This window comes from Lagenorhynchus albirostris, chromosome 14, assembly GCF_949774975.1.
Source record: "Lagenorhynchus albirostris chromosome 14, mLagAlb1.1, whole genome shotgun sequence".
In the NCBI taxonomy this organism is placed as follows: Eukaryota; Metazoa; Chordata; class Mammalia; order Artiodactyla; family Delphinidae; genus Lagenorhynchus; species Lagenorhynchus albirostris.
Genome location: NC_083108.1, coordinates 61,295,715 through 61,320,890, shown reverse-complemented (window position 1 = coordinate 61,320,890; position 25,176 = coordinate 61,295,715). Strand labels below are relative to the sequence as shown.

At 43.9% G+C, this 25,176-nt stretch overlaps 1 long non-coding RNA gene across 2 annotated transcripts; it reads right to left on the bottom strand.

Annotated features, from left to right (window-relative positions):
• Positions 1 to 5,435: 5,435 nt before the first annotated feature.
• LOC132503925 (uncharacterized) lies at positions 5,436 to 17,673 on the bottom strand. Of its 2 annotated transcripts, none has more exons than XR_009534666.1 (3): positions 17,485 to 17,673; positions 7,633 to 7,845; positions 5,436 to 6,660 (listed from the first exon to the last, which is right to left on the bottom strand). It is a non-coding gene; the product is annotated as an uncharacterized LOC132503925 (long non-coding RNA). The 2 variants fall into 2 exon arrangements; XR_009534667.1 differs by having other exon boundaries at positions 5,436 to 6,502.
• Between the last annotated feature and the right edge of the window lie 7,503 nt (positions 17,674 to 25,176).

Here is a 25,176-nt window from a genome sequence, read left to right as displayed (position 1 = left end):
TCTGCAACTAGAGAAGCCCGTGTGCTGCAACGAAGAGCCCACACGCTGTAAATGAAAGATCCCACGTGCTGCAACTAAGACCCCACGCAGCCTAATTAATTAATTAAAAAAAAGAAAAGCACTAAAATCATTAACTGAGACATCCACTCCTTGTAACTAGCAGCAACCGCCTCATGACCAGCTGCAATCTTCTGCCAACATGTGTGCTTGATTGCACGTATCTCCCTTCACCAAAATCACATATATACTGACCCCATCCCCACCCCAACCTCTTCAGAGCAGTTCCTCAGGGCTATCTCAGAGGCTGTCTCCCAGGCTATAGTCCTCATTTTGCCCCCAAATAAAACATAACTCACAACTCTCACGTTGTGCTTTTTTTTTCCAATGGACACTCCCAAACACAATTCTTAAGATCCCAAATAAACCCTTTTCCTGTTTGCAGTCTCCTGCAATTTTTTTTTTTTTGGTTGTCACACTTAGCATTATACATGTAAGATTCATCCATGTCTTTGCATAGGTTGATGGTTCATTTCTTTCCATTGCTAAATAGTATTTAATTGCATGTGTATGGGAGGAAAAATAATTTTACTTCTATACTTCTGTGTTCTTAGTTGAGATCACTCCTATAAGATACATTAACAAAAGAAAAACAATCAGAAGCTTAATAACGTACATACATCCTGTGAATTTGGGAGATACCCAGGAAAACTGAGTAAGTCCCTGAAATGGCCCAAGCCAGCTCCTCAAATGCCATCCTCCGCTAAAAGCAAAAGAAAGGTGTTAGGCGAGGGGGGAACCCGGTTAAAGGAGGTTATCAGGCAAAGCACAGTAAAAAAAGAGTATGGTTGTTATGCAGATTTAAGTCCGGGCCTTCTCCACTGATAAGAGTTTCTTGAGATAGTCACCCTTCTATTCCTGGTACTGAGAGGGAGACACCTTTATAAATGTAGATTTCCATTATAAATGTAAATTTCCCTCCCCAAAAGGGTAACTTCTACTCGAATTTCAGAGATTCTCCTGTCTGTTTTTCTAAATTAATTGGTTCAAAATAATCCTTATGCCAAAGAGGCATATATGGGGTGTCATATTCCACTCCCCTTAACATGGATGTGCAAGTTTTTGTTTGAACCCCTGTTTTCAATACCTTGGTGTCTATAACTTAGGAGTTACACTGTTGCACCATAGCGTACTGTACATTTACCTTTTTGAGGAAATATCAAAATATTATACATATAGCCTGCACCATTTTACATTTCCACAAGCAATGGTTAAAATTTCCATTTGCAAAAAAAAAAATGGGCTTCCCTGGTGGCGCAGTGGTTGAGAGTCCTCCTGCCGATGCAGGGGACACGGGTTTGTGCCCCGTTCTGGGAAGATCCCACATGCCGTGGAGCGGCTAGGCCCGTGAGCCATGGCCACTGAGCCTACGCGTCCGGAGCCTGCACGTCTGCAGCCTGTGCTCCGCAACGGGAGAGGCCACAACAGTGAGAGGCCTGCGTACAGCAAAAAAAAAAAAAAAAAAAAAAAAAATTCCATTTGCTCTACCTTGTTGCCAATATTCATTATTTTTTATTTTTCTTGACAATAACAATTCTAGTGTGTTTGAAGGGGTATTGCATCGTGGTACTCATTTGCATTTCCATCATGACTACTGATGTTTGACATCTTTTCATGTCCTTGCTGACCATTTGTATATCTTGTCTGGGAAGACTCAGGTCAAGTCCTTTGTGCGTTGTAAAAATTGAGTTCTTTGTGTTTTTGTTGTTAAGTTTCTTTTTAAAAAGTTAATTAATTAATTAATTAGGTTCTTTTGGCTTGTGTCGGGTCTTTGTTGCTGCACGCAAGCTCTCTCTAGTTGCCGTGAGCGGGGGCTACTCTTCGTTGCAGTGTGCGGGCTTCTCATTGTGGTGGCTTCTGTTACTGCGGAACCCAGGCTCTAGGCGCGAGGGCTTCAGTAGTTGTGGCACGCGGGCTTAGTTGCTCTGCAGCATGCGGGATCTTCCCGGACCAGGGTTCGAACCTGTGTCCGCTGCATTGGCAGGCAGATTCTTAACAACTGTGCCAGGAGGGAAGTCCCTGGTAAGTTTCTTGATACATTCTAAAAATAGACTTTTATTAGATATAAAATGTGCAAACATTTCCTTCCATTCTGTGGGCTGTCTTTTCACTTTCTGGATAGCATTTTTGATATGATAAAGTTTTTAACTTTGAGGAAATCCTATGTATCTATTTTTTTCTTTCATTGCTTGTACTTTCGCGTCAGATCTAAGAAACTATTACTAAATGTAAGATGATAAAGATTTATTCCCTTGGTTTATTTGAGAGATTATAGAGACATCCCTCGGTATCCACTTTGCTAGGGTTTAGGTCTGTGGTCAGAGTCAGTGTCATCAGGGCTTAGGGGTCAGGGTTAGGGTTAGGATTATGGTCAGAGTTGGAGAATCAGGATAGAGGGTGATGGTTAAAGGGTCAGGGTCAGAGATTAGAGTTTAGGTGTCAGGATCGAGGGTCTAGAGTCCAAGGTTAGGGTTGTTAGGTTATAGGTTAGGGGTTAGGGTTATAGGCTGTGGTGTTAGGGTTAGATTTAGGTTTAAGCATAACCCACCCTCGTCCCCCTTCTCCTTCTCTGAGGCTTCCAGGATGGACATTATTCTCCCAAGGTCACACATTAGTCAGGTAGGTGAGCTGTATCATTGTGTTTGGGCTCTGAGAGAAGAATGAATGTCTGTACCTGTCTCTGTTTCGAATCCAACTCAACCTCAGTCAAGGGTTGTGGAGGGCATCAGAAATCAAGCAGTTTCTGTCAGCCTTCCCTCCTGCCTGGAAAGGATGGTGCTGGCCCCACTCTGCCTGGGCAGACCTAGGTTCCAGCACAGCTCTGACGCGAGGGCACTCAGAAGACATGTGTGGATTTATTCAGGACTGGGTGCAGTGACTGGCTGGCCCTCAGGTGCTGCCTTTTTGAGGGCTACTGAGGCCCTCCTGGGACTTGATGAATCTTTTGTCCCATCTGAGTGGGCATCAGTAGAAAATCAAGTCTCAGACAGGATAGCCCTTGACCTCTGAGCATCCAGGCAGGCATCTGTGGTTCTCCAGCTCAGGCCAGCCTGGGCCCTGTCAAGCTCTTGTTGCCAATTACTGAGCTGACCATGCAGCTGTGCAATTGAACAGCTACCTGGGCAGCGTAGACATCCCCCTGGATGTTTCCGTTCCCTACATCCATGTGATTGAGAGAAGTGTCTCTTCCCTCACAGCCTCGTAGCCGGCCAAGAGAGGTAATAACCCTCCGAACATGGAGTGTGGCCCTGCTCACAACATCCAAACAGCAGACTATTACCCTAAAATTATTTGGCTTTCCAGTTGTAATAAACTTTGACACTCATACTCATTAAGACTCAAAGATATGAGGGCCACTGGGCCTCCCAATGGGCAGTTTCTCACTGAGGCCACATGGTCTCAGTGAGCCATGTGAGTTTAGGGCTCAGCCCCTGTGTCCTCCAGAAAGCTTGCCAACTGTGGATTGTGTGGCATGGAATAACCCTTGAAGCTCCCACTGCTTCACTGAGCAAGAGTTTACTTACCACCCAGCATTTGGTCTCAGCTCTTTGTAAAGGAGAGAGAAGAGACTGGAACATTAGCAATTTTGTTCTTCAGGAATGGGTGACTAATGTGGCCAGGGGGCAGGTGTGACTCCTGGGCTCCCCCCACCAGGGACGTGAATGAAGTCTGTGTGCCTTTTGAGGCACACGGGCAATCAGGGCCAGTCTCTGATGTGAGGACCCGATGCCCAAAGCAAGAGCCTGGAGTTTACCACCAATAGAAAAGTTGCTATTTTAGCAAGTAGAAGAGCTTCTTGCCATCAAGGGAGGACAGCAAGAGCCGTTGATGGGTGGCTGCAGCCCCTGACCCTAACTGAACCCCTTCCTTCTTTGGGCTTCAGATTCCACAGCTGTGCAGTGATCTGTCAGTGATACAGAAGCAGCTGCTTTCCCCGACTGGGTATCTGTTCTCATGGCCAAGTCCAGCAGCTCAGCTTTCCTTGGGGGAACTGCTTGTTACCCGCTTTCAATCCAAACATTTCCAGAGGGCAGACCCCACATTCCACCCACATTGAAGATGCGCTTCTGATCCACATCTAGCCAATCCTATGTTCTATCCTCTTGGTGCTCTGATGGGTTCAAGAATGAGAATGTGACCCAAGCCAAAGGCATTTTAGACCATGGCTTTTCATGGGAAGGAGAGACCCTTTCTGGTAAAATGGACATTGAGTGGTATCAGCCTGGAGTTGCTCCAGGAGGCCCTGGATGCAGTGAGAGAGACTGTTCCTGTGAATGGGGCCACCCCAAAGCAGGACAAAGGATTGGCGAGAGACCAGATCACACTGCAAGAGAGTGTTTTCTATAGAATTGCCACAATTAATGAACAAATATCGATACCTTATTATTAACTGAAGTCCATATTTCATTTAGGTTTCCTTCATTCTAACTTTTTGTCTTCCAGGATGCCATCCAGGGTATCACGTGACATTTACTCATCATGTCTGTTTAGGCCCTTCTGGGCTTTCACAGCTTCTCAGACTCTCCTTGTTTCTATGACACTGACATTGGTGAGGAGGTCTGGTCAGGTATTTTGTAGACTGTCCTGCGCTGGGATTTACTTGGTGTTTTTCTCATGATTAGGCTTGAGTTATGGGTTTTGAGTAAGCAGATCACAGAGGTAAAGTGATTTCTCATCACTTTATATCAAGGGAACAGGCTCTCAAGGCAACTTATCACTGTTAATATTAACTTTGGTTACCTGCCTGAGGTAGTGCTTGTCAGATTTCCCCACAATGAAGTTAATTTTTTTCCCATTTCCATACTGTGTGTCTTCCTTAGGAGGAAGTCACACTGGGAACCAGCACCTATGGAGGCAGGAGTTAGCTCCACCTCCACACTCCGTGGATGGCTGAGTGTCTACATCAATTATTTGGAATTCTTCTACATAGGAGATTTCTATTCAACCCCATTCATAAAAAACCCTATGCAGTTACTTATTTTTACCAACATGGACACCTATGGATAGATTTTTTATTTTTATTTTTTAAATTTTGTGTTATTATCCAGCAATCCAGATTTGGTTGCTAAGTTCATTCCCACTTTGGCTATTGAGAGCTCTTTCCATTGTTTTCCTTTGACATCATTTCATCCTGTGGATTTGTTTTCTTGGTAATTCCTTTCTGATACAAGATTCAAGATTGGCCTGGCTCATATATTTACTGTCTCAGTCCTAGTGTCAGCCATTTCTTCGAAGAGCTCTGGTTCCTTTTACTAGAAAATGGTATTAAAAAGTTACATATAGCTTCCCGGGCGGCGGGGACGGAGGTGGGCTTGGCGGGTCCGCAAAGCCTTGGGGCCGGCCCCAGCACCCGCCCCAGCGCCCGCCGCCGGCCGAGCCCTGCGCCCGCGTCTCCGTCCAGGGTCGCGGTGGCCGGAGGTGCGCCCAGGTCCCCGGGACAGGTGGGCGCTGATGTCGCTTGTGTTGGGGCGGGGAGTGCGGTGCGACGAGGTTCTGGCGCCTCCGCGGTGCATCGCAGGTCCGGGGATGGGGGCGCCGCGGCTTGCTACGCTCTCCGCACTTTCCCGGCTCTGAAGCCTCGAGAACACGGCTAGGCAGCAGTAGTTTAGTGGGGAATTTGCCTGCTGGGAACTAGGGGCCTGCTGGGGTCTCAGTTCTTGGCTGGCCCCGGAACACGAGGTTGCCAGGCGTGTGACGGCAGCAGGTAGGAGTGAGCCGCTGGTGCAGTGATGAGCAGGAAAGGAAGAACACTGGCTGTTGGTCTGTGAACCTAGGCAAGAATGACCAGCCAACACAATCCAGACCAAGGTCCGTGGGCCCAGCTCGGTCCTGTGCGGCTGGTCAGTGGAACAGACCTGCAGGTGTGGCTCTTGTCACTCTCGGACTGGCTTCAGGACAGATCCTGCTGATGAGCCCAGGGCACTGCCCTCAGTTCTCCAGGAGAGTGCGCCTGAGTGGAGCCGGGGCGTGTGCCCGACTCAGCACCGTGACCAAGCATGCCCAGTCTGCCGGCAAGGGCAGTGGGGAGCTGGGGGAAGTCATGGCCTTGGGAATGTCCTCTGATGAAAAAGAACCTGCAGGCTTATAAAATAACTTTTATGTGGAACGTTGGTGTGTTGAAAAGCAGTTCTGTGTGCTTTTCCCCCTTGGTGTGGATCAGCAGTGCTGAGGCAGCAGGTGTGATGCAGAAGTGTGAGCAGAGACCGTCTGGAATCCCCAAGCTCCAGGGAAACTAGAGGTGACAGCAAGCCAGTGAAGAGGACAGGAGTTAGGGGGCTGGTGGCAGTGGCGGCAGCCCAGCAGGTGCTCCTCGTCTCAAGGCCCTAATCCTGGCTCCAGCCGGGTGGTCAGGGGAGCTGCAAAGTCTTCTGGGCGAGCAGAGCTCACAGTTCTGAGCTGTTCTTCGCTGTGTTTGGGTCATCTCCCCCCATCCAAGGGGAGAAATCTAGATGAGGTTTAAGAATTAGTGCTTTAAGAATGTGGATCTCATAGCTGAAAACTTGGAACACGTGTTTTCAGCACAAGGTGTTAAAGTGAACGGAAGGATTTAACGCCTTTTCAAGGAGGGTGTCTCCCTGTGGCAGAACTAGAGAATAAATGGGTCTTGAATAAAAAAAAAAAACCCAAACATATGGTTACCAAAGGGCACACAATGATTCTCTAACATAGTATCCTAAGTGAAAGAAGCCAGGCTCAAAAGGATGCATACTGTATGACTCCATTTATATAATATTCTTGTAAAGATAAGACTATAGGGACAGAAAATAGATCAGTGGCTAAGAAGTGGGGGAGGGACTGACTACAAGTGAGTATGGGAGAATTTCCTAGCATAATGCAATTGTTCTATATCTTGATTGTGGTGGTTTTTACATAACTATATACATTTGTCAAAATAGGTAGAACCATGTAATAGAATAGGTGAAATTTATAATTATATAATTTAGAGTTATACATACCTTAAATAAAAATACAGTAAAAAACCTTTCCAAGAAAACCGTAAAAAAAAAAAAAGAAGCCAAGGGATAAATTAGGATGATGGGATTAACAAATACAAACTATTTCATATAAAACAGATATTCAACAAGTATCTATGTACACAAAGGAAGGGCTATCAATGCTCTCTAATAACCTACATGGGAAAAGAAGCAAAAGATGCATAGATATATGTACATGCATAACGGAGAAGATTCTCTTTCCTACAAAATACACAACATTGTATATCAATGTTACTCCAAATAAAATAAAAATTAATCTAATTTAAAAATGATAATGAGAGAGACGATTTGGGTGTATGTTCTGGTACATTCCACTCTAACTTACAAGGCCCAAAGAGGATTTTTCCTAAGGCTCTGGTTGCCGGGATAAACACAGTTGGGCCTGAGGAAATCCTGCTATTTGTGGCCGTTTCCCACAAAAGCAACCTCAAAAAGATTGTTTATGGGTAATGATATTCACAAGGACTGCTGGGCTCTAAATGATACCTTCCCTAAGAAATGTCCAGGGGTAAGTGTTCAAAATGATTGAAAACAGGGCAGACTATCAAAAAGGCAATTTCAAAAGGTAAATTCTACTCACACTGTTTTTTTCTTTTGCGGTACGCGGGCCTCTCACTGTTGTGGCCTCTCCCATTGCAGAGCACAGGCTCCGGACGCGCAGGCTCAGTGGCCATGGCTTACGGGCCCAGCCGCTCCACGGCATGTGGGATCTTCCCGGACCGGGGCACGAACCCGTGTCCCCTGCATCGGCAGGCGGACTCTCAACCACTGCACCACCAGGGAAGCCCTCGCACTGTTTTTGAAGAAAAAAAGCCCATGAAAATATGCTCAACATAGCAGTTAGCAGACACATGCAAATCAAAACTACAACGAGGGCTCTGCTTCCACTGGTCTAAAACACCATCACCAAACTTTCCAATGAATAAATGGTGGAGAGGTCATGGAGAATAGGAAATCATTTTATGGTGCTGGTGGGATGTAAACGGTAACAGCCACTGTAGAGAACATTATGGAAGTGCCTTTAAAATGTAAAAAAAAAAAATCTACCATATGATCCAGTATTGCTACCCCTAAGAATATACACAGAAAGAAACGGAATTCCAAAAGACACGTGCACGCAAGCGTGCACTGCAGCACCATTTACAATACCCAAGATGTGGAGACATACAAAATGTCCATGGACAGATGCACAGATAAAAAAGACGTGATACATGTACACAATGGTATATGACTCTGCCATGTAAAAGAGTGAAATAATACCTTTTGCAGGAACATAGAGAAAACTAGAGATAATCATACTAAGTGAAGTCAGTCAGAATCAGAAAGACATATTACATGATATCACTTATAGTTGGAATCTAAAAATACATATCACTGAAATAATTTAGAAAACATAAACAGACTCAGGGACTTAAAAAGCAAACATATGGTTACCAAAGGGGACAGAAGGGGACAAGGGATAAATTAGGAGGACGGGATTAACAAATACAAACTATTACATATAAAACAGATATTCTACAAGGATCTATGTATACCAAGTAAGGGTTATCAACATTCTCTAATAACCTATATGGGAAAAGAAGCCGAACATACATTGATATACGTGTATGTATAAATGAAAATGATTCTGTCAACCTGCAATATACACAACAGTGTATATCATTGTTACTCCAATAAAAAGTAAAGATTAATCAAATTAAAGAATTGGTAATGAGACACAAGATTTGGGTGTTTGTTCTGGCACATTCCTCTCCAATTTACAAGCCACAAACAGGGTTTCCGCTAAGGCTCTGGTTGCAAGGGCAACCAGAGTTGGGCCCCAGAAATTCTGCCGCCTTGTGGCCGTTTCCCTCAAAAGCAACCTCAAAATGACTGCTTATGGGCACTTAATATTCACAGCGACTGCTGGGCTCTAAATGATACTTGCCCTCATAAAAGATCCAGGCCTAAAAGTTCGAAAATAATTGAAGACATGGCACTCTTTCCAGAAGGCAATTTCCACAGGTAAATTCTACTCAACACTGATTATGAATAAAAACAGCCCATCAGAACATGCTCTACATAGCAATTAGCAGAGACATGCAAATCAAAAGTACACCAAGGGATCACTGGCACTGGTGTAAATAACCATTATCAAAACCTGACAATGAATCAATGGTGTAGAGGGTATGGAGAAAAGGAAAGCCTTTTATGGTGATGGTGGGATGTAAATGGTAACAGCCACTACAGAGAACATTATGGAACTGCGTTTAAAAAGTAAAAATAGTGCTACCATATGATCTGGCAGTGCTACCTCTAAGACTATATGCAGAGAATACTGGAAATCAAAAAGACACATGCACCCAAGCATGCACTGCAGTACCATTTACAATACCGAACATGTGGAGACATACAAAATGTCCACGGACAGATGAACAGATAAAAAAGATGTGATACATGTACACAATGGTATCGTTCCGCCATGTAAAAGAATGAGATAATGCCATTTGCTGGAACATAGATAAACCTAGAGGTAATCATATTATATAAAGTAAGTCAGAATCAGAAAGATAAATATCATGATATCACTTATAAATGGAATCTAAAAATAAACACCATTGAAATAACTGAGAAAATATAAACACACTCAGGGATTTAAAAAGAAAATATATGGTTACCAAAGTGGACAGAAGGGGTCAGGGATTAATTAGGAGGATGGGATTAATAAATTCAAATTATTTCATATAAAAAAGATATGGGGCTTCCCCGGTGGTGCAGCAGCTGAGAGTCCGCCTGCCGATGCAGGGGACACGGGTTCATGCCCTGGTCCAGGGAAGATCCCACATGCCGCGGAGCGGCTAGGCCCATGAGTCACGGCCGCTGAGCCTGCGCGCCCGGAGCCTGTGCTCCCCAATGGGAGAGGCCACAACAGTGAGAGGCCCGCGTACCGAAAAAAAAAAAAAAAGAAGATATGGAGGGCTTCCCTGGTGGCACAGTGGTTAAGAATCCAACGCAGGGGACACGGGTTCAAGCCCTGGTCTGGGAAGATCCCACATGCTGCAGAGCAACTAAGCCTGTGCGCCACAACTACTGAGCCTGCACTCTAAAGCCTGTGAGCCACAACTACTGAGCCCACACACCACCACTACTGAAGCCCACACACCTAGAGCCCATGCTCCGCAACAAGAGAAGCCATAGCAATGAGAAGCCCGCACCCTGCAACGAAGAGTACCCCCACTCGCCGCAACTAGAGAAAGCCTGAGCACAGCAACAAAGACCCAATGCAGCCAAAAATAAATAAATAAAATAAATAAATTTAAAAAAAAAGATATGGAGCAAGGTCTTATGTATACCAAGGAAGAGCTATCAACTCTAATAACCTATATGGGAAAAGAAGCCGAACAGGCATAGATATATGTAAATGTTTAAAGGAAAAAGATTCTCTATACCCACAAACAACACAATATTGTATATCTGTGTTACTCCAATAAAAAATAATGTAATTTATTATTTTTTTAAATAAATTTATTTTATTTCTGGCTGAGTTGGGTCTTCGTTGCAGTGTGCGGGCTTCCATTGCGAGGGCTTCTCTTATTGCAGAGCATGGGCTCTAGGCGCACAGGCTTCAGTAGCTGTGGCTCACCGGCTCTAGAGCACAGGCTTAGTAGTTGTGGATCATGGGCTTAGTTGCTTCGCAGCATGTGGGATCTTCCCAGACCAGGGCTCGAACCCATGTTCCCTGCATTGGCAGGCAATTCTTAACCACTGCGCCACCAGGGAAGCCCAATTAATGTAATTTAAAAAGTGGTAATGAAATATCACAAAGACAAACAAACCAATCCAAAAATGGGCAGAAGACCTAAATAGACATTTCTCCAAAGAAGATAAACAGATCGCCAGCAAACACATGAAAGAATGCTCAACATCATTAATCATTAGAGAAATACAAATCAAAACTACAATGAGATATCATCTCACACCAGTCAGAATGGCCATCATCAAAAAATCTACAAACAATAAATGCTGGAGAGGGTGTGGAGAAAAGGGAACCCCCTTGCACTGTTGGTGGGAATGTAAATTGATACAGCCACTATGGAGAACAGTATGAAGGTTACTTAAAATACTAAAAATAGAACTACCATACGACCCAGCAATCCTACTACTGGGCATATACCCTGAGAACACCATAATTCAAAAAGAGTCATGTACCACAATGTTCACTGCAGCTCTATTTACAATAGCAAGGACATGGAAGCAACCTAAGTGTCCATCGACAGATGAATGGATAAAGAAGATGTGGCACATATATACAATGGAATATTACTCAGCCATAAAAAGAAACGAAACTGAGTTATTTGTAGTGAGGTGGATGGACCTAGAGTCCGTCATACAGAGTGAAGTAAATCAGAAAGAGAAAAACAAATACTGTATACTAACACATATATATGGAATCTAAAAAAAAAAAAAAAGGTCATGAAGAACCTAGGGGCAGGATGGGAAAAAAGACACAGACCTGCTAGAGAGTGGACTTGAGGACATGGGGAGGGGGAAGGGTAAGCTGGGACGAAGTGAGAGAGTGGCATGGACTTATATACACTACCAAATGTAAAACAGATGGCTAGTGGGAATAGCATAGTGCATAGCACAGGGAGATCAGCTTGGTGCTTTGTGACCACCTAGAGGGGTGGGATAGGGAGGGTTGGAGGGAGGGAGACATAAGAGGGAAGAGATATGGGGATAAATGAATATGTATAGCTGATTCACTTTGTTATAAAGCAGAAACTAACACACCATTGTAAAGCAATTATACTCCAATAAAGATGTTAAAAAAAAAAAGACAGAAAGATAATTTTTGTAAAGAAAACAACTCTTTGTAACATGAATAAAAGCCAATCAGTTCTATGCAACCAAAAAAAAAAAAGTGGTAATGAGACAAAATTTGGGTGTTTGTTCTGGCACATTCCACTCCAATTTAGAAGCCCCAAACAGGATTTCCACGAAGGCTCTGGTTGCCGGGGCAACCAGAGTTGGGCCCGAGGAGATTCTGTCGCCTTGTGGCTGTTTCCCGCAAAAGCAACCTCAAAACGATTAATTATGGGCATTTAATATTCACAAGGACTTTTGGGCTCTAAATGACACTTGTCCTCAAAATATGTCCAGGCCTAAATGCTTGAAAATAATTGAAAACACGGCACACTTCCCAGAAGGCAATTTCAACAGGTAAATTCTACTCACACTGTTTATGAAGAATAACAGCACAAGAAACATGCTCAACATAGCAGTTAGCAGACACATGCAAATCAAAACTACAATGAGGGATCAGCTTGTACTGGTCTAAAACACCATTACCCAAATTTACAATGAATAAATGGTGGAGAGAGCGTGGAGAAAGGACATGGTTTTATGTTGCTTGTAGGATGTAAATGGTAAGAGCCACTATAGAGAACATTACGGAAGTGCCTTTAAAAGGTAAAAAGGGATCTACCATATGATCCGGCAGTGCTACCCCTAAGAGAGTATGCGGAGAAAACCAGAATTCGAAAAGACACATGCACCCAAGTGTGCACTGCAGCACCATTTACAATATCCAAGATGTGGCGACATACAAAATGTCCATGGACAGATGAACAGATAAAAAAGATGTGATACATGTACACAATGGTATCTGACTCCGCTATGTAAAAGAATGAATTAATGCCATTTGCAGGAACATAGAGAAAACTAGAGATAATCATACTAAGTGAAGTAAGTCAGAATCAGAAAGACAAATATTATATGATATCACTTATAGTTGGAATCTAAAAATATGTACCACTGAAATAATTTAGAAAATATAAATAGACTCAGGGACTTAAGAAGCAAACATGGGGCTTCCCTGGTGGCGCAGTGGTTGAGAGTCCACCTGCTGATGCAGGGGACACGGGTTCGTGCCCCAGTGCGGGAAGATCCCACATGCCGTGGAGCGGCTGGGCCCGTGAGCCATGGCCTCTAAGCCTGCGCGTCCAGAGCCTGTGCTCCGCAACGGGAGAGGCCACAACAGTGAGAGGCCTGCATACCGCAAAAAAAAAAAAAAAAAAAAGCAAACATGGTTACCAAAGGGGACCGAAGGGGACAAGGGATAAATTAGGAGAAAGGGATTAACAAATACAACCTATTTCATATAAAACAGATATTCAACAAGGATCTATGTATACCAAGGAAGGGCTAACAACACTCTCATAACCATTATGGGAAAAGAAGCTGAACATGCACAGACATACGTATATGTATAAATGAAAATGATTCTGTATACCTGCAACATACACAACAGTCTATATAAATGTCACTCCAATAAAAAAAGTTAATCGAATTTAAAAATTGGTAATGAGACACAAGATTTGGGTGTTTGCTCTGGCACATTGCTCTCCAATTTACAAGCCACAAACAGGGTTTCCCCTCAGGCTCTGGTTGCCGGGGCAGAGTTGGGTCCGACGTAATACTGCCGCCTGGTAGCCCTTTCCCAAAAAACAACCTGAAAGCGATTGCTTATGGGCACTTAATATTCACAAGGACTGCTGGGCTCTAAATATTATTTGCCCTCAAATAATGTCCAGGCCAAAGTGTTCAAAAATAACTGAAAACACAGCACACTTTCAAGAAGGCAATTTCAACAGGTAAATTCTACTCACACTGATTATGAATAAAAACAGCCCATAAGAACATGCTCAATATAGCAATAAGCAGAGACATGCAAATCAAAACTACAACAAGGGACCACCTGGCACCGGTGTGAATAAACATCATCAAAAATCGACAATGATAAATGGTGGAGAGAGCATTCAGAAAAGGAAATGTTTTTATGTTGCTTGTGGGATGTAAATGGTAAGAGACACTATAGGGAACATTATGGAAGTGCCTTGAAAATGTAAAAAAGTATCTACCATATGATCTGCAGTGCTACCCCTAAGACTATATGCGGAGAATACCAGAATTCAAAAAGACACATGTACCCAAGCGTGCACTGCAGCACCATTTACAATACCCAAGATGTGGAGACATACAAAATGTCCATGGACAGATGAACAGATAAAAAAGGTGTGATACATGTATACAATGGTATATGACTCCGCCATGTAAAAGAATGAAATAATGCCATTTGCAGGAACGTAGAGAAAACTAGAGATAATCATACTAAGTAAGTCAGAATCAGAAAGACAAATATTATATGATATCACTTATAGTTGGAATCTAAAACACACCATTGAAATAATTTAGAAAAGATAAACAGACTCAGGGACTTAAAAAGCGAACATATGGTTACGAAAGGGGACAGAAAGGGGCAAGGGATAAATTAAGAGGATGGGATTAACAAATACAAACTATTACATATAAAACAGATCTTCATCAAGGATCTGTGTATACCAAAGAAAGTCTATCAACACTCTCTAATAACCATTATGGGAAAAGAAGCTGAACATGCATAGATATATGTTTAACAGAAAAATATTCTCTAGCCCTACAACAAACACAACCTTGTATATCGATGTTACTGCAATAAAAAATAAAAATTAATCTAATTTAAAAAGTGTTAATGAGACACAAGATTTGGGTGTTTGTTCTGGCACATTCCACTCTAATTTACAACCCCCAACAGGATTTCCCCTAAGGCTCTGGTTGCCGGGGCAACCAGAGTTGGGCCCAAGGAAATTCTGCCACCTTGTGGCCGTTTCTCACAAAAGCAACCTGAAAGCGATTGGTTGGGGGCACTTAATTTTCACAAGGCCTGCTGTGCTCTAAATGATACTTGCCCTCAAACAATGTCCAGGCCTAAGTGTTCGAAAATAACTGAAAACAGGGCACACTTTCAAGAAGGCAATTTCAACAGGTAAATTCTACTCACCCTGATTATGAATAGACACCCCATAAGAACACTGTCAACATAGCGGTTAGCAGAGACATGCAAATCACAACTAAAATGAGGGATCACCTGGCTCCCGTCTGAGAAGCCATCATCAAAAATCGACAATGAATAAACGGTGGAGAAAGCATGGAGAAAAGGAAATACTTTTATGGTCCTAGGGAGATGTAAATGGTTACAACCACTACAGAGAACATTATGGAAGTGCCTATAAAAGATGAAAAAGGATCTACCGTATGGTCCGGCAGTGCTACCCCTGAAGAGTATCAGGCAGGAGATAGATGGGCTCCAGGCTAGACATTTACAACTGGCCTCCTGTTCACACTTGTTGGGGTGAGAAGAAGATGGGCTCCAGGCCAGACATTCATTACCAGCCCCCTGTTTACATTTCCTGAAGCAAGAGACAAACGGGCTCCAGGACTACAGATTTATGACTGGACTCCTGTCTATATTTCGAGATCTGCACCTCGAAAAAACCAGCAACAGAAATAGGGTAAATAACTGGACATTGGACATTTTTATGGCAGGGACAGAGTGGGACTAAACCCTGTTAAAAGATCAAGAAGGGCTTCCCTGGTGGTGCAGCGGTTAAGAATCTGCCTGCCAATGCAGGGGACACGGGTTCAAGCCCTGGTCCGGAAAGATCCCACATGCCGCAGAGCAACTAAGCCCATGCGCCACAACTACTGAGCCTGCGCTCTAGAGCCTGTGAACCACAACTACTGAGCCCGTGTGCCACAACTACTGAAGCCTGTGCACCAAAACGAAGAGTAACCCCCGCTCACCACAACTGGAGAAAGCCTGCACGTGGCAACAAAGACCAACGCAGCCAAAAATAAATAAAATTAAAAAAACAAAACTATGCAATGTATTGAACAACTGTAAAGGTGTGAAGTAAAAACACATGATCATATCAATTATTGCAGAAGAAGCTATAATCAAAATCCAGTGCTATTTCATGACACAAACACTCAAGAAAGTAGGAATAAAAGGAAATTTGTTCAATATGAAAAAGAGTAGTATACAAAGCCACAGCAAACATCACGCTCAATGCTAAAAACTAAAAGATTTACTCCTGAAATCAAGAACAAGCCCAGTAAGCTGGCTTTCACCACTGTTAATAACGTACTGGAAGTTCTACCCAGAGTTTTGAGGAAAGAAAGAAAAGGCATCCATGTGTGAATGGAAAAATTAAAACTGTCTATTCACAGAACACAGATCACACCATCTTATATATAAAACTTCCTATAACAACAACAAAAAAAAATAGTCAATAATTCAGCAAAGTTATAGGAAAAAAATGTCAATTCACAAAAATCATATCTTATACGTATATACTAGCAATAAATAATCTGAAAAGAACTTATGAAAACAATTCCATTTAAAATAATGTCAACATTAATATTTAGGAATATATTTAATCAAGATACAAGACTTGCTTTTATGTATCTAAAGTTGTCTGTATGTTTGAAATTATTGGAAAGTAAATTACTTTTCAAAACACCATGTCAAAACCATGCCAGAAAAGCAGAGAAAACATCAAACTTCCATATAGAGGCCAAGCCTTACCCAGATCCAGTTCTCCCAAAGTCCACATGTAATTTAGAAACTATATTAGGACTTCACAATATAAATGACTTCCCTTTCTTCCCTGTTGTGGATGACCTGGATGTGGTAGAAACAGTGGGATTTTGGAATTCCAATTTTCCACATCATTCCACCAAAAAACTATTAGAAATAATAAATGTAAAGATGCAAAATCAACACACAAAAATCAACTGCGTTTCTAAACACTAATAATGAACCATCAGAAAGAGAGAAAAAAACCCTATTTACAATTGCATCAGAAAGAACAAAATACCAAGGAATAAATTTAACCAAGGATGTGAAAGACCTGTACGCTGAAAACTTAGAGACATTGATGAAGAAATTGAAGAAGACACAAATTAATGGAAAGAAACCCCGTGGTCATGGAATGCAAGAATTACTGTTGTTAAAATGCCCATTCTACCCAAAGCAATGTACACAGTAAATGCAAGCCCTCCTGAAATTCCAATGGTATTTTCCACAGAAATAGAGCAAATCCTCCTAATATTTGTGTGGAACCACAAAGGATCCCGAATAGCCAAAGCGACCCTGAGAAAGGAGAACAGGCTGAAGGCATCTCCCTCCCTAACTTCACAGTCTATTGAGAAGCTACAGTCACCAAAACAGTGCAGAATTGGCACAAAAACAGGCACAGGGACCAGAGGAACAGGACAGAAAGCCCAGAATTAAACCCATACGGGTGGGGTCCATTAATTTATGACAAAGGGCCAAGGACACACCAAGGGGAAGGACAGCCCCCACAATAAACAGTGCTGGGAAAACTGGACACCCCATAACTCATACCGGCTACACTGCACACCAAACCGGCTACACTGCACACTGCATACCGGCTACACTGCACACCAGCTTTCCACATCAAGCCCCTCTGGGTCGTCTGAAAACAGACCCCCGCCCCTCAGCAGTCAGCCACCCACAGGAAGCTTCTCCTCACTTCTCAATTTTTCTCACCTTTTCCTCCCAGCATCGTCTGGGTCGTCAGGAAACCCAGCTCCCGTCAGCGTGGACGCAGCTCCACTTTGTCCTGAAGCCGAAACCCCAGCAAGTCCTAAGGAGACTGAGCTCTTATCAGCAGAGAAGCTGACCCCGTCGCCCCAGCCAAAGCTCCCGTGGTGCCTGCGGAGACACAGCTCCTCTCCGCTGCGCTCAGAGCCGAGCCGGCAGAGAGCGCGCATGCGCTGTGGGTCAGAGATGCGAGCTCAGCGCCACCCTGTGGTCAGTGAGGGAAGTGCAGGCCGTGCCTCCCTCCCAGTTCACTGGCAGAACTGCCACCCCCTGCTGGCAGAACTGCTGAATCCATTACACTGTGGAAATTCAAACTGAAATGGAGACAATATCCCATAACTTTTCTAAAAATAGTTAAAGAACAATGAATTGGAAACCATATGGAATGAAATAAATGTAGACGCAAACTTTACAACTTATACCAAATTCACTCAAAATTATTCATGGACAAATTTTAAATGCAAAACTATTCAAAATTATAGAAGAAAGCATAAAAGAAAATTGACATGACCTTGGGTTTGATCATATAGTTCACAAGCTTTGTGGTTTTAACACACAACACAAACAAGCAACCCAGAAAGAAAAACAAGGGATTCTGTGGATTGCATAAAATTAAAGATTTATACTGGGTGGAAAACCTCATTCAGAAAATTAGAAGAGGGACTTCCCTGGTGGCGCAGTGGCTAAGAATCCGTCTGCCAATGCAGGGGACACAGGTTGGAGCCCTGGTCGGGGAAGATCCCACATGCTGTGGAGCAACTAAGCCTTTGCACCACAACTACTGAGCCTGTGCTCAAGAGCCCATGTTCTGCAGCAAGAGAAGCCACTGCAACGTGCATCAACAAAGACCCAACACAGCCAAAAATAAATAAATAAATAAAATAAATTTATATTAAAAAACCCTCAAAACTCAAATTACCAGTGTCAGGAAGGTAGAAGGTCATCACTACAGTCCTCTCAGACATTAAAAGGATTATAAAGGAATATATACTTATAAGTTGAAAAACTTACATGATGTGGACCAATTCTTTGAAAGATATAAATAAAAACTCAAAGGAAAATAGATAAACTGAATAGTCCTATATCTATTAAAGAATTTAAATTCACAGTTAAGAACCTACAAATAACAACAAAAAAAACGCCATCTGTGAATTCTGCCAAGCATTTAAAATAGAAATAGCATTAATTCTACAAATCTTTTCCAGAACATAAAAGAGGAAGAAACACTTCCTATCTCATTCTATGATACCAGCATGACTTTAACACCAAAACCAGAGAGCAATATTATAAAAAAAAAAATCAATATCCCTCATAAACACAGACACAAAAATCCTCAACAAAGTATTAGCAAATTGAATTCAACAATGTATATAAAGGATAACACATCATGACCAACTCAGGTTTATCCCAGGAAGGCAAGGCTGCGTCAACATTTGAAAATCAATCAATGCAATTCACCATATTAATAGACTAAAAAAGAAAAACCATATGATCATCTCAACTGACACAAAAAAGCATGTGACAAAATTTAACATCCATTCCTGGGCAAACTAGGAATAAAAGGGATGGCATCACAGGAAAGGAACATTCCCATTCCTGGAGAGAATCCCACCAGGCCTCTGCCCCTCAGACCAATGCTTTTAACTAGGGAATGAGTCTCCTTCACACCCAAGTCTGGGCACTGTTCAAAGGGCTGCCTCTGCGCTGGGCCCTGGGGTGCGGGAGTCTGCACGCGGGCCTATAAGAGCCGTTCCTCAGCTGGCTGGGCCCCGCCGGTCTTCAAAACCAGATGCTGGGGGCTCTTCTCTCAGGAGCCCATCTTAACAGTTGGGCTGCCGATGTCGGGTAGAACTCTCAGCTCCCCAGGGAGAAGCTCCGGGTTTTGAGTTCCCTCCCGGTTGTGGGTCGCTGGGCCACAGGTGGGGTTAATGGAGAGATCGTGTCTCTGCCTTTCCTACCCCCTTCAGTGTGCCTTCCCTCTCATTTGCCCGATGGGAAAGGGTCGATCTGCCAGGTTTTAGCTTTTTTTCAGAAGAAACTTCTCCATGTACAGCTGTAGAGTGGGCGTGTCTGCAGGAGGAGGTGGGTTTAGGATTTCCTACACTGGCATCTTGAACCAGATCCTAGATAATTCATGTTTCTTATCATTTTTGAGCCACAGACACATCCCCAGATAATCTGATGAAAGCTCTGGGCCCTCTCACAGGAAAATACATACACACACATATGGAGGGTAGTTCACAAACAATCTCTGGAGGTTATGAAACCCTCGAAGGCCTTCCAGGGCCTTCCAGGAACCACAGGGCCCAGCATGAAGCCCCATCCCAGGGACTCGGCGCTGCATTCCCCCCATGCCTTTCCACAGAACCACAATGCTCTAGGGCCTCCTTTCCACCCTTTAAAGCCCATGCCTCTTCCCACCTTCCCTAAACCTTCTAACAACCCCACTCTGAGCTGATCTGCCCCTCTGCAGAATCCTTCATCTACTGTGGTTCTAGGATTATCATAGACCCCCTGCTTTTCTTGTCCAGGATTTAATGTTGTCTCTAGAGGATAAACTTTGCACACAATAGGTTCTCAGTTTTGTAATCTGTCAATATTGTTTGGCTTAACACCCCAGGTATACCTCACAGAGGCTAGTCTTTGAATATCCCTTAAATGGCATTTCTCATGCACCATAGAACATGGTCCTGAGCTTTGATTACTCTGGGAAAATGATATTGGGGCTCGGCACAAAAATAGCCTTTGGGAGGAAAGTTAAAACAACTGGGTAGGGAATCACATCTCCTTTAACATATCAGAGGTAAGCATTGTCTTTAACCAAAACACAGACTATTTTTCTTGTATTTTTCCTTTCTTCTCACTGATATACAAACTGAGGCACACAGATATTTGCTCCTAGTCCCATAACATATCTCTGAAGCCCAAACTGGATTGAAAGTGGACAGCAGTGGCCCTTTCAGTTTCTAAAATGCTACTAAGTAAAACAATACAAAATGTCAAACACCAAGAAGCACATCACAGCGTCTAGGTAAACCCTTCCTCGATGTGTAAACGGAATTAAAGCCGAGGGGTCATATCTGACTAAAGAGAAAGTATTCACCTGGGGCACATGGAGCCAGCAGGAAGGAAGGTTTACTAGCTCCAGGATGCAAAGCAGGAGGGAGTCAGGAGCGTTCCCCTGACAATGAAGAAAGAACTTTGGAGAAGTGTGGGATCACTCTGCTTCACTCGCTTTGCGGACAAGAGCCCCAATCTCCTAAGTGCCTGAGGCTAGGGTAAACTCAAGGTGAAAATAAGAGCTGCCGCCCCCCCAGGAACCTGACCGAGCTTTAGCATGAGGCTGAGCTGTCTGCCAGGGTCCCATGAAGGCACAGATTGAGATTAGGGCTTCTAGGATGAGGCAGGTCTGGATTTGAGTCTCATTTCTACAACTTCTAACTTCTGACCCTAACCCTAACCACCCTGAATCCTCCCCCTTGCGATGTCGGAGTCGACGGGTTCTGTGACTGTGGGAAGAGGAGCGCTGGGAGGGGCCATCATTCAGGAGGCACTGAGGATGCTCCCAGCCATGAACGGAGAAGACCCCTTCCTGCCACATTTGCCTCCAAGACAACCAGCTCTGTCACCATGTTCCTTCCTCTCCTCACTGCTAACCTGCCAACCACAGCCTGTCCTTCCTGCCTTCTGAGGTCTGAAACATACCCTCCGGAGGACTGGAGCTGTGACACCTGCAGGCCCCGGAGTGAGGGACGGGGACGGGGCAGGAGGGGTGGGAAACGGCACCGATGCCCATGACCAGGGTGCTCGGCTTCCACCATCCTGCAGGGAAGGCCAACCAGAGCTGTCCCCATGGGAGGACCAGCCTGACATGGAGAAGACGGCCTGGTGTGTGAGCTGCCAAAACGTCCCCGGATTCCTGGCCCCGTGAGGCCAAGGAGGACTGACTCGCACAGATTTGCCCCCCAGGAAGGTGTTCAGGTGCAGCAAATGAAACACCCTGTTGGCTGCGAGATTCCATGGACCATCGAGGCACATTGCAAGTTGGTCTCAGACCCTGCTTTGCCCTTTCCAGACCCTGACTTCTGTTCATCAACCCAGACTCAGTTCACCTTGCCTGCAGCCCTGCAGGTGGCTATGGCAACCAGTACTGCTCCACCAGCTGCCTGGAAACTGGCCCAAGCTCACCCTTATCAGCAGCCCCCTTCCTTCCGATCAGGACTCATGTGAGCCCTACTGAAGGTGGGGGAGCCCTCCCTGGCCCCAGCTCAGCGCGGTAAGCCATGTCTTCCACCCCGGTTGACACTGGCTCACCTGCATTGCCTCCAAGGCTCAGGCACAAGACGCTGAAACCCTAAAGCACTTACATTTCCAGGTAAGAGAGAAGCATGCCGCCACATGCTGTGGTTGGTTTTAAAGGCTACTGCTGCCAATAGAGCTTGTCAGAGGAGGCCCTGAACCTCGGGATCTGGTCCTGAAGAAGACCAGTGAGGCTGTAGCTGTCCTGCTGTCTGGTCACTCGCCAAGAGAGCCACCCCATCCTGCTCAGACTGAGAGCAGCCACAAGTGCAAGTCCCAGTTTTCATCACATGGTTCTTCCAGAGGAAGACACAAGGAAGAAGTAGAAAATTAGGTCAGGCTGGGAGACAGGCAAGATATTCCAGCTAAGAACATCCAAGGTGCCACGAAGAGAACACAGGAAATAGCACAGAGGGAGAAACCTGTGAAAACCAAAAGAGCAGACCTGGAAGCCTGTTAGATGCTGCACAGAGACCTCAGCAGCTACCCCTCTGGGAGGGACAGCCCTTGGAACGGGAAAACTGCCTTCCCTTCCATCTCAGTATACAAGATTTACTCATTTTTCATTCAAAAAAATTTTTTTTTTTTTTGCGGTACGCGGGCCTCTCACTGTTGCGGCCTCTCCCGTTGCGGAGCACAGGCTCCAGACGCACAGGCTCAGCGGCCATGGCTCATGGGCCCAGCCACTCCGCGGCATGTGGGATCTTCCCGGACCGAGGCACGAACCTGCATCCCCTGCATCGGCAGGCAGACTCTCAACCACTGTGCCACCAGAGAAGACCTCAACAAATGTTTTGAGTAGATACTGTGTGTAGTACATTGAGTTTAGGCACTGTTATTAAATATATGTGTGTTACATGTAAGAGTAAATATACCTATATGTACTGTTAAATATGTACATTGGTCATTTGTCATTATCAAATGCATTTACACATTTTTGTGAGTTATTCTGTGAAATAAAATTCTTCATTAACTAACCCACATGCTTACAACACAGGAAAAACAATGCTCATAACAATGATATTAAGGCACAATAAGATGTAAATATTAATGGTACCTAAAGACTATCAAAGGAAGATATAACACCTTATATTTTAATGCATTATATGCATTACATATTAGTCTGCTCAGGCCACTATAACAAAATTTCACAGACTGGCTCAAACAACAAATTTATTTTCTCTCAGTTCCGGAGGCTGGAAGTTCAAGATCAAGGTGCCTTTAGGGTGGATTTCTGGTGAGACCTCCTTTCCTGGCTTGTAGATGGCTGCCTTCTTGCTGTGTCCTCACATGGCCTGCCCTCTCTGTGGATGGGGAGAAAGACCTTTGGTGTCTCTTCCGCTTATAAGAACACGAGTCCTATTGGAGTAAGGTCTGGCTCTTATGGCCTTATTAACCTTAATTATCTCCCTAAAGACCCTATCTCCAAATACAGTGACATTGGGGATTAGCACTTCAACATATGAATTTGGGAGGACATGATTCAGTCCATAACACAAGGAAAGTCATAATCTATTCTATACAAAGCATACATGGGAAGGAAATTCATATCTATGATGTGCCATTTATAAGACAGGTGTAGTTATGGCCAACTTATCCAAGGTGATAAAATTAGTAAAGCAGAGAATAAGTGATCAAATATTGATCTGATTCCAAAATCTATGTTGTCTTCATTATACAAACTAGGATAGATTTATTGTAAAAACAGTGGCAATTCTTCTATGCCCTTTTCAACGTGACTTTGAAGCTCTTCTTTTCAGGAGGTAGAGACTGTTCCCCCATCCCTTGAATCTGAGTCATTAAGACTTACTGTGGTCAATAGAATGTGGGAGAAGTGATGATGTGCCAGTTTCCAACTTAGGGCCAAAAAACCTTGTGTACTTTTGCTCCATCTCAGAACAGTGTCATTGCCTTGTGAACAAGCCCAAGTAGCCTCTGGAAGATGGGAGACAGTGTGGAGGAGGACCATGCTGAGGCCAGCTGAAGCCACCCTAGACCAGCCTACAGCCAGCCAACCACAACGTCCGAGAGCCCAGCCAAGACCTGAGGTCCATCTCTGACCCATAACTGACTGCAAACTCATGGTGGAGCAGGAGGACTCCTCTACAACACATACTTATTGTTTTAAGACACTGAGTTTGGGTGTGTGTGTGGGTTGTTATGCATCGGTAGCTAACTGATACACAGTTTACCTTTTGTTGAATTCTAATTCCCTAATATTGCCGCAGGTTTATAATATATGGTGCCTTTCTGTTAGCCAGTGTATATACATAATTATAGTTATAATGTATTGCATTCCCCAATCTCTAGGCCTGTGAGACGTGATTGTTAGGACTGCTCACATAAGCAGAGTATTTACCTATTGCTAGGATGGAGGGTCTCCAGAAAACAGAATCATCGATGGATACAACTTACTCTGACAATTCTTCCTGAAAGTCAGTCAAAATTTTAGCTGCCTTCTAAGTAACATGTTACAGTCCTGGAGCTCACATTCCAGGGCTTTCTCCTCCTCCAGGTCCACCATCAGAAAGTAGCCACAGTAAAGCAGAGACTAACAAGACACAGCACCCAGCCCCAGAAAATGGAGGCCCATATACAGCAGTGGAACATCTGATGTCACAGTCCTGTGTTGCATCCCTTTAGAAGTGGACAGTACAGACTTGGTGGGAGATAAGGGCAATCATCCAGAACCTGAGCCGAGCTATAGTTCTAGCTCTGCCCCCACCAGCTCTGTGACCAAGGGCACCTCACTCTAAGTTCTTTGAAGCTTAAAAATGAAATGGTTGAACTTTTCTAGCGACTTTTTCTATTTTAATGTGCTATAGTTTCTAAGTCTTTATTCTAAATTGTCTTTTAAAAATATTTAAATTTTCCACCAAACTTCCCTATTTCACGAAAGTTCTCTTTGTTACCTCCTGTATTTTTCTTGCACAGATAAAAGGGTGAACATCTATGGGTTGCTTACAACAGACACCATTGCAAACCCTTCACAAGACCTATTTTCTTTAGTCCTCACAACAACCCTAGGAGATCAATACTATCATTATTGTTTCCATGTTATAGGTGAGGAAACTGAGGCTTAGAGAACAAAGTAATTTGTCCAAGTTCTCAAGACCACTAAGTTGCACAAATATATTTTTAAACAAATTAGCATGACTCTAGACCCCAAAATTCACCACTGTGTTGTGCCAACCCTCTCTCCTATTGCCCCCATTCAAGCCACCCCATAAACATGCAGGCTGTACCTTGGGCAATTATTTGTCTATTATTTTATAACGTAAGTAGAGGAAACAAGGAAAATGGAAAATTTCAGTAGAAAGTCTCTTTCTTATATGGCTG